Source organism: Eumetopias jubatus, unplaced genomic scaffold (genome assembly GCF_037043125.1).
Source record: "Eumetopias jubatus isolate StellerSeaLion01/CBP00866 unplaced genomic scaffold, mEumJub1_p1.0 scaffold_13, whole genome shotgun sequence".
In the NCBI taxonomy this organism is placed as follows: Eukaryota; Metazoa; Chordata; class Mammalia; order Carnivora; family Otariidae; genus Eumetopias; species Eumetopias jubatus.
Window position 1 is genome coordinate 74,524,810 of NW_028274819.1, and position 11,340 is coordinate 74,536,149.

General features: G+C 41.3%; 1 pseudogene; it reads left to right on the forward strand.

The window, feature by feature from the left end:
* The first annotated feature begins 3,069 nt into the window (after positions 1 to 3,069).
* On the forward strand, positions 3,070 to 3,577 carry LOC114221578 (translationally-controlled tumor protein-like; annotated as a pseudogene).
* Positions 3,578 to 11,340: the final 7,763 nt, after the last annotated feature.

Here is an 11,340-nt window from a genome sequence, read left to right on the forward strand (position 1 = left end):
AGTTTTAAATCAGAATAGGAAAACCGACCAGGGGCAGAAAATAAAATCCAACTATGCAGACTGTAAAGGTTTTCACAGTTGATAAGGTTGAGCCCAAAGCTGTTTGAGACATGACAAAGTTCTTATCACAATGGGGAAAAAAGTTCATGTTGGGTACTCAGGAGGAAAAAAGCCTTGTTTTAGTATTCAGTTTTATAAGAAAATATTCACATCCTGTTTTGTTAAGAGTACTAAAAGCAAATATGCTCACCTTCAACACTTTCCCAGAATCTTGCTTGGAATTCACCTCATACTTGTTGGAGGCCTGCATAATCCACTTTCTTCCTCTGCATAAAAAGTGGAATTAATTCATCTGGTTTCTAGTACTTTCAACAATTTTACAAGTCTGCAAAGATGCCTCAGGTGCTACTTAAAATCACAGGGGCAATTTCTAGAAGAAAAAAAGACACTGACTCTTCTTACTGAAAAGGATTATATGCATGGGCTATGATGTAGGAAAGACGTTAGGGTTTGAAGCCGATGGCTAAGAAAGAATTCTTGAGACATCTTTGGTGCAAAAAGGTGATTTTATTAAAGCACAGGAACAGGACCCGTGGGCAGAAAGAGTTGCACCACGGTCATGAGGAGTGGCTCATTATATACTTTCAAGTTGGGAGGGGTTTAGGGATACGTTAAGTCTCTCCAAGGAATTTTGGAAGCAAGGTTTCCAGGACCTTGAAAGGGTTAGCTGTTGTTGGGAAAAGGTCATTTATTTTTTTGGGGGGGAGGGGGAAGGTCATTTATTACCGTCTAATAAAACCTTAGTCATGAGAACCTTCAGTTGTATATCAGTGGGCCATATGCTTGGCAGATAATTGCCAACATGTATCTTGGGGGATTTAGAGATAAAAGAAGTTTCTAAAGGAATTTTTATACATTAAAGTAAACTTACATTATCCTGGGCGGGGGAACGGGGGGTTCAGGCTAGGTGGGCCTTTTGCCCTTAGCAAGGTGTTGACATCGACATCCAAGCAGTTGAGTCCCTAGAGGAATGTCACTCTGCCTGTTTCAAGGACCTGTCAATGGACTGTAGGTAATAAGGAAATTTAATAATTTTTCTTCTGCCTTTGTTTCCCATATCAGGCTATGCATCCGTTCTACAAATTTGAGCACCTACTATATGTGGAATTAAATGATAAGCCTAGACTTTGAATCAGTCTTTAAAAATATTAAAGGAAATTATGTTACCATGATATTTTATAGAGAAAATAATTTATTGCTTAAATTGAAAACATTGCAAGCCCTGCTCCTCTTTCAGTTGTGAAACGTAACACAGCCCAAGAAGTGCATAAAGCATACATGCATGACTGAGTTATAATTATAAGGCAAATATCCATGTAACTGCCACTCTAGTCAAGAAAAAAATCTTGTCAACACTCTAGAAGCTCTCCTCGTGCCCATTCTCCATCACAAACTTCTCCACCCAAGGAGTTAACTACTACATTAAATTGTGTAAATAATTATTTGTTTACTTTTATCATTTTATGACCAATGCATATAACCCAAATACCATTATTTAGTTTTGCCTATTTTGAATCTACTATGAAAGCATCATACTGTGTGTTGTCTTTTATGCCGTGATCATCCATGTATCCTGGTTTACATGTGTGCATATTTTACTAGAGAATACAGCTAGGAGCGGAGCTGTGGAGTCTTAGGTTTATGTGCATCTTCAAACTCACTGAATAGTATCCAGTTGTTTTCAGAGTGGTGGTGCCAATTTATACTCCCTGCCCTGGCCACCGTTTGGTAGTGTAAGATATTAATTCTGCCAATCAGGAGGATATGCAATGTTACCTCCTTAATTTGCATTGCCCTAAAGACTAATATGTTGAAGGATAAGCATTTATTCTGCATTTGGATCTTCCCTTTTGCAAAGTACCTATTGAGGATTTTTATCTCGTCTTCTATTGGGCTGTTGTTTATCTAGTCTTATTGATTTGTAGGAGTTTACCATATATTCTGCATTCTAGTGTGTTATTGGTTTTATGTGACACAAATATCTTTTTCCTCTCTGTGGCTTGCCTTTTTAATCTCTTTACGGTGTTTTGTTGTTGTTATTTTGTGGGGTTTTTGTCTGTTTCTCTTTGTTGTTTTCTGGGTTTTTTTTTTAAGTTCTTCATTTAATGTGGTCCAATTTATCAAACTTTTCCTTTATTATTACTTTTATCACCTCTTGAAAGAATCATCCTATATTCTTTAGAATCTTGCCTTCCCCACGGAATTGACTTTGTGTATGGTATAATGTAGGAATGCAACTGCATTTTTATCCATATACAATATCTTGTTGTCTGAGCACCATTTACTCTAAAGACTGACCTTGCTCCATGAATCCGCAGTACCTTTTCTGCAGCTGTTTCTCTGCCCATATATTAGTAGATTTGTTTCAGAGCTCTCTACTCTGTTTTACTGATCTATTTATCTCTCCCTGCACTAAACCACATTTTCTTAACTACTGTAGCTTTAAAGTGAGCCTTGATTTCTGGCAGACCAAATTCTCTACACTATTCTTAACCATTTGGGGCTCTTAGCAATTTCCATAAAAATCTTAGAATCATTTTGTTGAATCCTACAAAAATCTTGTTAGGACTTTAGAATTACAAAAATGTCTAGGTAAGTTTGTGGAAGAATTTACTATGTAACAATACCGAGTCTTTGCATGTATGATTTTTCAATTTATTTAGGTTTGTTTTCATTTCTTTCAGTAACATTCATTCTTTTCTCTGTAAATTCTTGAACACAGTTTATTTGTTGTTGTTTATTTTTTCCAAGATACTTCATATTTCTGAAGGAGGAAAACCCAGAAAATTCTGCTCCACGGTGTCCTTTGCCCCTGGGACTGGCACAGGTGACCCAGGCCACCCACCAGATTCACTTACATGAGATTTTAATTTAGAAGTGAACAACTTGAGCTTTTTTTCCTCCTCCAGTTCACCCCTCCCCTCAGGGCCATTCGGGCTGCACCGTGCTTGCTCAAAGCTCCCGGCTCCTGCTAAAATAGTACCGCCTTTTCTCTCTCCAGCCATCGCCATGATCATCTACAGGGACCTCCTCAGCCAGGATGAGATGTTCTCCGACATCTACAAGATCCAGGAGATGGTGGACGGGCTGTGCCTGGAGGTGGAGAGGGAAGATGGTCAGTAGAACAGAGGGTAACACTGATGACTCACTTCAGCTCCCGCTGAAGGCCAGGAAGGCGAAGGTACCAAAAGCAGTCATCACTGGTGTTGATATTTTCAAAAACCATCACTTGCAGGAAACCAGCTTCACAAAAGAAGCTTACAAGAAATACATCAAAGATTACATGAAAGCAATCAAAGGCAAACTTGAAGAACAGAGGCCAGAAAGACTAAAACCTTTTATGACAGGGACTGCAGAACACATCAAGCACATCCTTGCTAATTTCAAACACTACCAGTTCTTCATTGGTGAAAACATGAATCCAGATGGCAGGGTTGTCCTGCTGGACTCCCACGAGGATGGTGTGGCCCCATAGGTGATTTTCTTTAAGGATGGTTTCGAAATGGAAAAATGTTGATGAATTTGGCTATGACTTTGGATGTATCACCTGTTGTCAGAACCGGTTGCTGCTCTTCATCCACACGACACCAGGACTTAGACAGATGGGACTGATGTCCTCTTGAGCACTTCATTTTGACCTTGATTTATTTGGAGTGGAGGCATTGTTTTAAAGAAAAAACATGTCATGTAGATTGCCTAAAATAAAATGCCTCTTAGTTTAACACATATTTAAATCCATCCTGCGTAGTGTCCTGGAGAAGCTAGAGCCTGGTTGGAGATTACTGCTAGGAAGCAGAAGCCTGCCTACAGCTAACTTCTAGGGTGAAAACTTCTGTGGAACTGGAATATAAAAAAACAAGAACCACAAGTCTTCATTCTGAGTTCAACTAAAGGGAAAGACCATGCTCATAGCTGGGCCAACATTTGAAGTGGATTCCTCATACAATTCATCACCTACAAATGGAAGTAGTTAACTCTGGAAGAGATTACCAAAAGAATAAAAAGAGACTAATACAGTTGCGGGGTGGGGGCGGGGAAGGAAGTGAACAACTTGAGGCAAGGGGCCCCATGTGGGAAATGACTGGCTGGTGGGGGCTGGGGCAGAATCACTCAGCGTCAGAGGGCGGCAGGTGGTCGAGTTTCAGAGCAGAGCTGTCATCAGTGGGATGGTAGTGGTTGAATTCCTTTCTCCCTCAGGGCAGTCTGCTGCTTGTTTCTAGAAACCTAGCATCAGCATGAGCCCTCCCAACTCCGCCCAGTCTCTGCAGTCAGTTCTGTTGTTCGCACCTAACACCCTGATCCTATGGTAAATTGAATATTTTTTAAAATGTCATTTTCTAAAGTTTTCTTGCTAACATGTAGAAATGTAGCTCACTCTTCTATATTGATTTTTTTTTTTAATTTGGCAACCTTTCTAAATTCTTTCATCAATGTCAGTAGATTTCATTGAGATTTTTAATAAATATATTATCTTCAAATAACAACCATTTTATTTCTTTCCAATCTTTATACTCTCTTTCCTCTCTCCTACCTTCTCTTCTTCCTTCTCCTCTTCTTCCTTTCTTTTTCCCTTCCCCTCCCTTCTCTCTTTTTTCTTTAAATATTGTGTAGAATTTGCACCTGGAATCATCTAGGCTTGAGTTTTTTGTGTGGGAAATTTTTGCTACCTGATTCAATTTGTTAAATTATTTTCACTTCACCCAAATGTCTTACTTCTTGTCGGTTTGATAAATTGCATTTCTTTAGAAATTTGTCTATTTCAGGGTGCCTGGGTGGCTCAGTTGGTTAAGCAACTGCCTTCGGCTCAGGTCATGATCCTGGAGTCCCAGGATCGAGTCCCGCATCAGGCTCCCTGCTCAGCAGAGAGTCTGCTTCTCCCTCTGACCTTCTTCCCTCTCGTGCTCTCTATCTCTCATTCTCTCTCTCTCAATAAATAAATAAAAATCTTAAAAAAAAGAAATTTGTCTATTTCATATAAAATTTACTGTCCTAAAATTATTCATAGTATTTTCTTATTATATTTTAATATCTGCAGCATCTGTAGTAATATCTCTTTCTATTACTATTATTTGTTATTTGTACCTTCTTTCTTTTTTAAATTGAGATATAATTGACACACAACATTATATTAGTTTACGTGTACAACATAATGATTAATATTTGTGTATATTGTGAAATGATCACCACAATTAGTTTAGTTAATGCCTACTATCACACAGTCACAAATTTTTTTCTTGTGATGAGAACTTGTGATAAGATCTACTTTCTTAGTAAGTTTCAAATATACAACACAGTATTAAACAATTTTATTGAATTAAGCTGCTCACATTTTAGTATGTGGACTCACACTGTGACTTCCAGATGGCAGATGATATAATGATACACTGGGTGGGACAGATGCAGGGGAGGGGGGCAGCACCAAGCAACAGGTTTTGGAGACAGCATAATGAACATGTGTGAGACATTGGAGCTGGTCGACAACAGCTGGACCTGTCTGGAGCTCAGGTGAGAGTTCCCAGCTGGGGAGGCTAGATCTGGAGTTGTCATTATTCTAAAGGTCATTAAAGCTGTTGGTGAATGGGAAGGCCCACAAAGCAGATTTCTCTTCCCTCTAGATACAGAGCTGATGGGCAGAGTCCTAGTGTGGTGTCCTGGATCTTTAATTCTGAGAGTGTTATCTATTCTGAAAAATGCTTTTTGCTGCCCTATGAGCTGTACTAGAAGGTACATATCTCCTTTGGAAATATGGAGTGCCTCTTCCCTTTCATTACCAGCGTCTGAGCACTCAGGGGACCTGTGGCCTCTGACTCACATCACAGCTAGTAAGTCCTAATGAGAACAGCTGTCTTCAAACACCAGGAGATGCAAGAAACCAGCACTTAGCTGTGAGGCCTGGTGGAGAGAGGGAATCAGGCCGGGAGCTGGACAAACTTCTGAAGATATTCTTTCTCCCATTGGGGTCAGGGGAGTGGGGCAGTTCTGCCTTTAAGCGGTTGGAATGAGTGACACCGTCAGGGAAACACATTTTTTCTGGCTGATGCAAGGTTAACTGCAAATGGATTTATACCATACTGTTAGTACTGAAGTATTTTAAAATAAATTACCATATAGAAAACATACTGGATTTTTTCAAAGTATAACATGTTCACAAAGTGAAACTCAAAAGTTCTCACCTCGGACCTTTGATGATTCTGGCCACAGCTGTCAGTGCAAGCATGTACCTCCCTGTTCCCACAGCACTAAAAGATTAAAATGTTCCAAAAAAGAAAGAATGAGACAACCCAACAAAACATTCCATCAGCATACACATCATTTTAGACATGGTTTTGGAATCTATAGATCCTGACATAGAAATCCACCAACTCCATCAGCAGGATTAATCCATCATTAACTCCATCAACAGTATTAATCATTACCAAGAGTCTCATTTCTGCTACCCTAAGTACTGTTTTTCTCAACTTTGGGGGGGAAGGAGTAGTAATTTTTATTAATATGTTTTGTCAACAGTATGTAGGGGTAACTTGTCAACGTGTGAGCATAGATAGTATCCTTTAGAAAGAGAGATATGCCTCTCAATTTTTTAAAAGATTTATTTATTTATTTATTTATATTTATTGGGGGGAGGGTAAGAGAGACAGAGGGAGAGGGAGAGAGAAAATCTAAAGCAGACTGCACTGAGCACAGAGCCTGATGCAGGGTTTGATTTCATAACCCTGAGATCATGACCTGAGCCAAAATCAAGAAATGGATGCCCAACCAGCTGAGTTACCCAGGTGTCCCTGTGTCTCTCAACTTATGTTTCATTTTTGCCTTCATGGGGCAAACTTGAGCCCAATCCTTTTCTCTCCACTTTAGAGGCAGCGTGCCTTCCTCGTAATCCCACCACATCATCCCAATTAATTCCTGAATCTCACCAGCCAGCAATCTGAAGCAAACTTTTTTTTAAAGATTTTATTTATTTATTTATTTATTTATTTTTATTATTTTTTAAGATTTTAGTTTATTTACTTATCAGAGAAGAGAGAGAGCACAAGCAGGAGGCGTGGCAAGCAGAGGGAGAAGCAGGCTCCCCACTAAGCAAAGAGCCCGATGTGGGACTCGGTCCCAGGACACTGGGATCATGACCTGAGCCGAAGGCAGATGCTTAACCGACTGAGCCACCTAGGTGCCCATGAAGCAAACATTTGGGAAGGAATATGGGACCGTTCTTATATGTTTGAATAATGCATGGTGGGAAATGGTGGGAGGTTGGTTTGTTATACTTTTTCACCCATCTGATTATACCTACCACACAAGGTACGTGAAAATATTTTATTTTTGTGGGTCAGTAGGAAAATAAGTTTAAAATCCGTTATGTATACTTTTTTTAAGAAACCATGTTTTTTGACATATATTCCTGTTGTCGGTGTAATAGGGGTGGTTAACGTTTGAATATAACGTATGAGAAGCTGTAATAAAGATGGGAAAGATTACGAATACCGCCTCTAACCTTCCTTGAGGTGCCACATTTTTGTAGCCTGTTACGAGTTTGAAATTGTGACACAGGCATGTGTTATTGGAAATTTTAATGTTACAAATATGTATATATAACATATGTATGTATATAATGTATGTATGTAGATTGTAAAATCGGTGTACTATGGCTGAAAGTAAAACAAGAAACAACCAAAAAAAAAACCCCAGACACTGTACTATTAGCATAGCATGGCTATCATCCATCTTGAAGGAAGTGCTTAGATGCTTACAACAACAGAACTGAAGTTAGAAACACAGATTATTAAGAATATGGCATGGGTGCCTGGGCGGCTCAGTCAGTTAAGCATCTGCTTTTGGCTCAAGTCATGATCCCGGGGTCCCAGGATGGAGGCTGCATTAGGCTCCTTGCTCAGCAGGGAGTCTGCTTCTCCCTCTGTGCCTCCCCCCTCTAGTGCTCTCTCTCTCTCTCTCACTCTCACTCTCTCTCTCAAATAAATAAATAACATCTTCAAAAAAAAAGAATATGGCAGTGTCTGGGAAGTGTTTGTCCAAGAGTCCCAAGGATTTGGTTGGGGCACAGCTGCTAACTATTTTATTTTATTTTTTGATCCCCTAGAGCCCTGAGCTCCCAGAACAAAGAGGGTGTCTCTGAATCACACAGATCTTCCTCAGACAGATACAGCCTGTAGCAGCACCAGCTGCCCTAGGGCTGGCCAGCCTTCCTAAGGTACTCTGGGGACCTGCTCTGTGCAGAGAAAGTACAGGGACCCGAGAACACGTTGGGAGTCCAAAGCAGCCAAGAGTAATGGTGGGGAGCCTTAAAAGATTTTTGTTCTTAAAGAAACAGAGAATTCCTATGTGACATTTTCATAGTGTTAAATATACTCACGAATTCCTTTCTCCAAACCGGACACTATTTTTTACAGAGCCCATTGGGAATTTACAGACTCATCAGCAGAACAGAGCCTGGAAGTTTAGACCCACCGCCAACTGTTAAGAGAGGTTCAATAGCCACCATCCTCATGTAAGCCAGAATGCTATGAGTCTCCTTGTTGCAGACTAACATGACCTCTTTGGTTTTAGATTGTGAAGATATCGTGATGGTGGTAAAAAGCAAGAGGGAAAGGGTGCAGAGAAATTTTCAGTCTGTTCTTTGTCCTCAAATGATCAGTACCTGGTGATTTTCATCACTTGGAGGCTCACGTGTACTTTTGGTGCCGCTCTTAACGCAACTCCCACAGAAAAGGAAGATACTGCCTGGGTCCCAGCAGGGGCATGTCACAAGGTCCGGGGGGTCTTCCTTCCAGAGAGTGACACAGCAGAGAGGTGGAGAGTTATTTGATGAACATTTGGATGTGGCTCCCACGTGACCATGGTGAATGGGAACACTTCATTTCTGGGGGTGTCAGCAATGCCCCAAATTGTTTTGATACATTTATACTCTGATCATTATAACAGAATGACAAATATGGGGACGTTTCTGGATTGACTCAGATCTGTTGCCAATGCTGTATAATTCGGTGAAGCGTCCAACTCTCGGTTTTGGCTCAGTTTGTGACCCCAGGGTGGTGAGATCTGGCTCCACATCAAGCCCCATGTTGGGGTCTGCACTCAGCGTGGTGTCTGCTTGAGATTCTCTCTCCCTCTCCTTTTGCCCCTCGCGCTCATGCTCTCTAAATAAATAAATAAATATTTAAAAAAATTTTTTAAAAAGAATAAACATCAACGTGATCGTAAACATATTCTTCTAGCAGCTGTCCATCATTACAGCGTGAGGAGTGACTTAGCCTGCTCCCCTCCCTGAGCTCTTTCAGAAAGGCACATTGAAAGACAATACCCCACAGATTAGCTTTCAAGAAAAGACACAGAGTGGTCAGTGCCTCTGATGTGTTTCCTTAAAGAAATATGAATGTTAGGCTTTGCTGTGGAATCATGGAAGGTTGTTTTGAAGGGTAAGTATCTATCTGTTTTAGACCCTCAAAATACTTAGAATGTACACAAGAACCCAAGCTACATGTTTCATATTAAATTAGGCAGCACACGTGTTCAAAATCAAGAAAGAACTTGGGGACCGATTTTAATAATACTTAAACAAATTTATCACTGCTGATTTTCAAGACTACTTATCACCCACAACTCAAGGCTTAGGGTCAGTACATTACCGCAGATGGCCTCCTGCTGAAAAAGCCTCCGAGCTCGGGGCTTCCCGAGAATATGGGACAAGTCTCCCATTCTAAGAAAATGTTTCAGAAGCAGAAAGATACAGGTCCATGATAGCTCTGAAATAGTAGTGCTCAAGCAGACGTTGTCAGCTGACAGAGCAGAATTTTTGCAGTGAAATGAAGAGAATACATTGTTTGATCCATGGACAGAGTTACGGCATCTCTGTAAGAACACACAGCTTCGGAAGAGGGCTGATATTATGTGTTGTAAAGACAACTCTGACAACTTGCATATATCTTTTCAAATACAGACGCAGTGAGCACGACCCTCTCGGGAGGCACCTTGTCATCTCTCTCTCTGTTCCACCTGGCTTCTGTGTGTGCCGCAGAGCCGTTTCCACTGTTAAGCCATACACACCGAGGGGTGCCTGGGTGGCTCACTCGTTAGGCGTCTGCCTTCGGCTCAGGTCATGATCCCAGAGTCCTGGGATCGAGCTGCGCATCGGGCTCTCTGCTCAGTGGGAAGCTTGCTTCTCCCTCTCCCACTCCTCCCCCTGCTTGTGTTCCCTCTCTTGCTGTCTCTCTCTCTGTCAAACAAATAAATAAAATCTCAAAAAAAAAAAAAAAAGAAAAAAGATATATACACTGACTCTGAGACCCCTGGATGGCCACCTCTGCCGGAAGCATCATTCCGTGATGATCAAGCACAGAGGTTTGGGTGCTCTAGTAGGACACTTTGACGTGTCCCTCTGCTGCAGTGGGAGCTGCGATCACAGGAGCCCAGGTGACCCGTGAATATAATGGATATTCTCTTGCATGCCTGCTTCACTGGCTTCAGGGGTGAGCACAGTGCTGTGGTTGGAGGAACCTGTGGGATGACTTACACCAGGACGGTGGTCAATAATTACATTCTCTAGCGGGGTTCCCTTCAGCATGGGCCTTCTGGAGCAGCATGACTTCTGGAGCCCAAGGATTCCTCTTTGGGGACTGAGGTCAGGAGGTTGAATGAATGCTACCTGCAGACACCACAGTTTGAAGCCTGGAGAGATCGTGTCCATTCCAACAGCACTCATTTATATTACTTATAGGAAGAAGGTGAAATACACACAGGGATTAATTATGATCATTGTGCAGATACTGAAAAACATAGTTTGATCTGAAAAAGGTGAAACTGTTTTCACTCTCATGGATATGCTTTCCTGCCCTGCTCTTGGGGAGGGGGAGGGGTGGAAGGCTAACATGTGTGCTCTACCTCTCTATGTATATAAAGCCATAGAAGGTTCTTGGTGTACTGTAGGATACTGTCGGAGAAAGTGCAGTGCTGGAAGGGACAGATAAAGCTCCTGAAATTTGTGGAGTTTGGCATTTTAAAGGCATTCCCACTTTGTGGGAATGAGCTTTGTGATGATTACGTGCACCACCTCCTTCACCAGCAGGAGGCACTAGCGTTCCAGCTGGGCTGAGATTATCAGACGGTAGATATAACATATTGAGGACTGTCGCTTTATTTTTTTTATTTTTTTTAAAGATTTTATTTATTTATTTGACAGAGAGAGAGCACAAGTAGGCAGAACAGCAGGGAGAGGGAGAGGAAGAAGCATGCTCTCCGCTGAGCAGGGAGCCTGACGTGGGGGTCAATCCC